At 44.9% G+C, this 6,629-nt stretch overlaps 1 long non-coding RNA gene across 1 annotated transcript; it reads right to left on the bottom strand.

Moving 5' to 3' along the window:
- Window positions 1–4,420: 4,420 nt before the first annotated feature.
- LOC150045862 (uncharacterized) lies at window positions 4,421–5,726 on the bottom strand. The gene is made up of 3 exons (XR_016532741.1): window positions 5,521–5,726; window positions 5,157–5,224; window positions 4,421–4,520 (listed from the first exon to the last, which is right to left on the bottom strand). It is a non-coding gene; the product is annotated as an uncharacterized LOC150045862 (long non-coding RNA).
- Between the last annotated feature and the right edge of the window lie 903 nt (window positions 5,727–6,629).

Raw genomic sequence — 6,629 nt, 5'->3', positions numbered from 1 at the left:
CCTTTATAAACATTTGCATAGAAAGACATGGAACTATAAACCACACATTGGCAGAAGGTACTTTGCAGGATGGGAGACATTGGAAAAATAGGAGATATCGGAGGCCATTCACCAAAATATTTTAAAAATGAATTTCCGTTGATGGGGCTGGACTCATCTGTTTATTTCTCAACCACCTAATGCATCCAGAGACCCAGAGATGTAAAAAAAGCAACTCTAAACCCCATGAGTGGAAGGGAGTGTGGTAGAGGGAAAAGAAATGGAGAGAGAGAATTAATGAATGACCCAAGGCAAAAATCAAGACTTCCCCTTCCAGATTCCACACCCAGGACTTCCCACCACAGAGCACAGGCCCTGGGTGTTTTATTTACCTGTGGGACAAGATCAAGTCATAAAGCATGGCAGATGCTGGCTGCCATTAAAAAACCCACCTTTTCCTTGCCCTTTATTTGCAGTGACATTTGCTTTGTTTCACTTATCCCTTTCAAAGTGCCAGCCCAGCAGTCTGAAACGGCTGTAAGTCTGAATGGCTGTCATGAAAGCAATTTGGGTAAAAAATAAATAAGCCTCATAAAGGACATATTTGCTCAAAGGCAAAATCCTTGCCAAAAACATCCTAAAGAACACGAGGCAGCCACCTAGTGATTTTGCCATTTTATGTCACTGCTGAAAATAAATACAACTGGTTTTTCTAGGTGAGAGGACATGAAATGACTCAAGAATATACATACTTGCTCCTTTCATAAAAAGCTAAGATCTCACTGGAAATTCATCACTGGAATAAGCACGCAGACAATACTTGCATTGTATTTTGTCTGCTCCTCAGTTCATGGCAAAAGCTGAAATTTCTCCTGTGTCATTGGTAACACTTTTCTGCTCCCACATTTCAATAAACCTAGGTAAATACATGTTTAATTCACATTCCTATGAGCCAATAATGCTGCTAGTTGGCTACCCAACTATGTGAATACATTTTTATTATATAATATCAACTGAAAATGTTCGAGGAAACAGATGACATGTATGATGCATGCACAGATTATTTTTTATTAAAAATGTCATCAAATATTTCCACATAGAGATCTATTGGTTCTAGACTGTCTATATTAAATTTCTGTATAAACTGTTACTATTGATGACAGAATACATACAAATATTCATCAGTGAATTATGGCAAAAAAAACTCTTCAGAAAAGAGATAAAACAACCTATTATACTTAGTTTTTTTATGGAAAATAACATTATTCTGAACATAAGGAATCATGTATTATGTGATCAAAATCAAGGCCAATTTGGCACTTACATTTTTAAAAAGGTATTAGATTACCTGGGTGTCAATGGCTCATGCCTGTAAACCCTAGCTACTCAGGAGGCTGAGATTTGAGGATCAGGGTTCCAAACCATCCCAGGCAGGAAAGTCTCTGAGACTCATTTCCAATTAATGAGGAAAATAAAAAAGCCAGAAGTAGAACAGGTTCAAGAAGTAGAGTACTAGCCTTGAGCACAAAAGCCCAAGAACATAGCCCAGCCCCTGAGTTCAAATCCCAGGACCTGCACACACACAAAGCAAAGAAAAAGCATTAGATTAAATCCTGTACTGCAAGTGGCATACAAACATTTCCTGTCAGCATAATTGGTGGGGTTTTTTTTTGCCAGTCCTGGGCTTGAGCCCAGGGCCTGAGCACTGTCCTAGGACTTTCTCAAGGCTAGAGCTCTACCACTTGAGCCTCAGCACCACTTCTGGCTTTTTGCTATGTATGTGGTACCGAGGAATCGAACCTGGGCATTCGTGCATGCTAGGCAAGCACTTTAACCACTAGGCCAAACTCCCGGTCCATAATTGGTGATTTTTATGGCTTAGTTTTGAAAACTTATCATTAAGCATGAGAATGACCCAAGCTCCCTGCATGCTCACAGACTGGCACTGACCTTGTTGGTAATTCAAGTTGCTCCTGCTGATTGAATGAAGTGACACTCAGCTAGGTCAGCGTGAAGAGGTTCATCATGAGACGAGTGTGAGGAAATGAAGAGATGGAATCTTGTAATATTTTATAAAATCCTAAGAAAGCCCACTTTTATGAAAATTTACTAGAGAGTCATGTAGTACTGACAACAAGAAAGATAGATCCTAGGGCCTCATGGTTAACAGATTCCAGCTATATTCCAGTATAAACTTATTCATTTCCTGAGCTTCAGCTTTCTTTGATGTCCAGGATAAATTACTGGAGAAGGCTTCTGATTGGCTCAGCTAATAATTGTTTGTTAAAAGTGTTTGGGCTGCTGAGTGCTGGTGGCTTCCATCTGTAATCCTAGCTATTTGAAGATTGCAGTGCAAAGCCAGCCCAGTTAGGGAAGTCCATAGACTCTCATTTACAATTAACCACCCCCCCAAAAAAAATCCAGACGCGGAGGTGTGGCTTAAGTGTAGCATGCTAGACTTGCATACACACACACACACACACACACACACACACACACACACACACACACACACACACACACAATTGGGAAAGGCATATGAGATTAAACCAGGTCACAGACCTCAGTCAATCCTGAGAGCAGATTATCAGTGGTTCAGCAGCACACAGGATTTGGTCCGGAGCTGGGTATGTGGTTAATGAAAACTAGCCATGCCAGCAGGGGCTGTGGTTGGTGTATATATTTTGAGAAGGGGATGGAGTCAGGTGTTCTAGCAACTGAAATTGACTTGTCTGATGTGCAGTGATTTTAGAAAATCCATCTCCACAGCTGACCCTTCATTATTATAAACCAGAAAATGGAGGTCTGTGCTCCCCAAATGTGGGATACCTCTGTCCAATGACACACCTGTGGCTGGCCCCTGCAGTGGGAAAGCACTGTGCTCATTTCATTTAATGAACTATGTTCATTTTCATTTACACTACATATCATTACAGGCCAGCTGCATTGAATAAGAATAAATCGAATAAATCATGATGTTGAAACCCAGCCTCTTCTCACAGAATGATTGATCATGGACAAGAAACTGCATCCTAACCAGATTTTCTAATTAAGTAAATTAGTCTATAAATCCACTCTCTTCGCATCTGCATCTTATACCATACAATGAATGAAGTCTGGTGGAATTAATTCAGAAGAACATGGTGCTAATGAGAAAATTAATCAGATCACCAATTAGTTGGTCTCGATTAATTACAATGACAGTCAAGGCAGCATCACGAGGTTTGCTGATGGCATTTATGTTTCTCCTAATATTAGACTTATGGTTCCTCTACAGAGTTTTCTAAGGACTCACATAGAATGCCCCCTGAAAACTAGGGTGGATCTGGGTGTGCATGCCTTATTGCCTCTGGGATGGCCGAACCAATGTGAGGAAACTGAGCCTGGGGTATACAACTAGTGAAAGGGAAGAAAGAGAACCGGCAGAAATGTATTTCTTGTTCTGGAGTAAAAACCTGAAAGGGATGCCAGAATCTTCCAGGCAGATTGGAGAGACAATGATATGCTCTCTTATCATTTTAGTCTCTTTTTATTAGGCAGGGAGAGGGAGGGAGGGAGGGAGAGAGAGAGAGAGAGAGAGAGAGAGAGAGAGAGAGAGAGAGAGGAGAGGGAGAGGGAGAGGGAGAGGGAGAGGGAGAGGGAGAGGGAGAGGGAGAGGGAGAGGGAGAGGGAGAGGGAGAGGGAGAGGGAGAGGGAGAGGGAGAGGGAGAGGGAGAGGGAGAGGGAGAGGGAGAGGGAGAGGGAGAGGGAGAGGGAGAGAGATAGCGCAGTTAGGCCAAGTAGGGGTCTGGGGTGGTGAGTCATGGGAGGGGAGAAGAGAGGAAGGCCCTGTTTGTCCTGAGATGGAATCTTATCTTGGGTTACAGGGAAAGGATTATTTATAGCATTTGATTTTGGGAGACGTGCCATAAAAGATTTGGCTCTCAACTGACAGGTCATCTCTGTCACAGCCTACAGCTTCAGGGTATGTTTGGGCAGGGGGACAGGAAGTGGAGATGATTCAAGGAGGTTTGTAGCAGGGGCAGCCCTAAGATATGGCTGCCATAGGAAAATGTGAGTGTTTATTAAGTCATTTTTCCATCACTCAGAAGACTGAGATCTGAAAATCATCACTCAAAGCCGGGAAGGGCAGGAAAGTCTAATTAATCATCCAAAAGCCAGAAGAAGAGCTGTGGCTCAGACGGTAGAGAGCTACCCTTGAGCTAGGAGACAATGACAGGCCCCAAGTTCAAGGCCCAGTCCTGACAGAAGTGATTCACATCCACTTAGATGGTAGGTCATTCATCTCATTTGTAGCAAGGTCTTGGATTCAATTCCAGTACTGGGGAAGTAGCAAAAATTGAGATGTAACAAAAATGGTATTTTCCCATTGAGCTTAATGTTTTATTAAAATGTTATTGCCCCTAACAAGACATTTCACTGATGAATATTATTTCACAGGCACAGAAAACAATGTATAACAGTACATAATTGTGATGCTCCCCTTCCTTCCTCCGTCCTCTGAACCATTTCCATTCATTCTGTCAATACTGGGCAGATGTCTGTTTCAAAATTGAAAAAATATGCTAAAAACTCAATTATAATGTTCATTACCTTCTTTGGTAAGGATATCAAGATTCTTTCTTCCCACAAGTAAGGTAGAAAGTTGAATAACAATAACAGTAATTTGCAACAGAAACTTCACATTTAATCCATGCAGTAAAAATATTGAGAATTAAATTTAATTGAAGAAAACCTGTGGAAGGAAAAACCTAAAGAGAATATACTCATACATATATATAAATCATATATGACTGGACATTAAAAGATGGCCTTTCTTTTGAGGAAGGTAAATCTGATCATTTTGTTCTAAGATTACAATAGATCAGCAGGATATTAATTTTGTAATTCGAAGCAGCCATTTGATTTCTTCCCTCCAAAAATCACAAGATGGATTGAATTGCAATGTGGATTGAATGTTTTCTGTCATGCCCCAGTCCTCTGCTTACAAGTATGCCTTCTCCCTGGAGAATGTCTAAATCTGACTCTATTGTGCCTTCAGCCTGTTTGCCTCCCTCGGTGACAATAATCCCCCTCTCTTACTTACTATAGCTTGATGGATCAGTCTGTTTTCTGTTGCTACATCATTATACCTAAGGCTGTGATCTTTATGAAGCAAAGAAGTTTGTGCCACTCACAGTTCTGGATGCTGAAAACCCGAGATAGGCTGGCCCCTCTGATTTTGCTCGGGTGAAAAACTGCTTGGCTATGTCACAGTGTGGAGGAAGAACAGGAAGGAAAATTGTCTCTGCATCCAAATTTTCCCACTAACATTACAGCTCATAACCTCACAACCCCTCAATAACCTCATGTTTACTTGATTACTTCCGTAAAAACCTATCTCCAAACACATTCGCATCCTGAAGTGTGGGGAGACACAAAGCCCTAACACCCCAACAGTCACTTGGTCACCCCTCTAAATACCAAATATCATCTAAACCTGATTTGGAAAAAAAAATACTCGCTAATCTTGCCAAAAACAGTGATTTTTTTTCCCCTTACCACATAGGGATCTTCTTTTGTAACACAGCCAATCACCTTGGTTATTTCTGCGTTTTCACTTCTACATAGTGTAGAGATTACACACAGCACCTTAAAATGAGGTCAAGGGTTAGTCAAGGTACTTATAAATTCTTGTTTGTGTGCATCTGGCTTAACCATCAGCAAGACTGTGCACCATGAGAACCTGCCAGGAAGGGGTAATTACTGGGTTTATATGGCATCTATTCTTCAGAGAGAGAAAGGAATACTGTAACCCCCCCACACACACACTGCTCCCAACAGGTTTAATGACACCCCACTGTCTCCCCAGGAGCCCAGAGGTGTGAGGAGCCCTGGACGGCCCGCGTCCTCCCTGGAAGCTGGGCACCTGCAGGCGCAGAGCCTGATTCTAGGCCCGGCTTCCTCTCGGGTTCCTGTGGGGTCGTCCAAGAAGGCGTGGGGGGGGGGGCGTTCCCTGGCTTTTCCTTGGGACTGGGCCCCTCGACACTGGTGCCCAGGTCTTCACAGGTCTAGACCCATTGTCAGAATCAGCTGGGGGGGGGGGGAGGACCCTGATCGAGGTAATGGGGGGGGGGAGACAGGGCAGGGAAGGCACAGACGCCCGGGGAAACCGAGTCAGGAGAGTTCTCCAGGCCCCCCAAGCCTGTGTCCTAGCAACCCAGCAGGCCTGCCTCCCCGGGGCGCTCGGCCTCCTGAGCCTCTCCCGGGTCCCCAGCAGGGGCCATGGCCGCTCTGGACGTCCTGAAGCCCACGGGTGTGGTGGTCGTTCCCGAGCTCGAGGGGTGAGACGTGGCCACACACGTGGGAGGGGGGTCGGGGTGACCTCGGCAGCCCTCAGGCTGAGGCTTCTGATGAGGACCAAGATGGACGTCCAGTCCTAACGCTGCAGGTGGGCCGGGGGAGCACGCGGATGGCAGGTCACAGCCTGGCCTGACCACACCACCCTGCCCACCGGGGTCGAGGCGTCCACCAGGCAGGGTGGAAGGCCCTGGGCAGCCTAGGCCCCGCCCACCCGCCGCGGCCCCGCCCACCCGCCGCGGCCCCGCCCACCCGCAGAGCCCCGCCCCGTCCTGCACAGCTCCCAGCCTTCACCCGCAAATGCCGCTGGC

Source organism: Megascapheus bottae, chromosome 26 (assembly GCF_031878675.1).
Source record: "Megascapheus bottae isolate mThoBot1 chromosome 26, mThoBot2.hap1, whole genome shotgun sequence".
NCBI lineage: Eukaryota > Metazoa > Chordata > Mammalia > Rodentia > Geomyidae > Megascapheus > Megascapheus bottae.
This window is presented reverse-complemented; position numbering and strand designations above follow the sequence as displayed.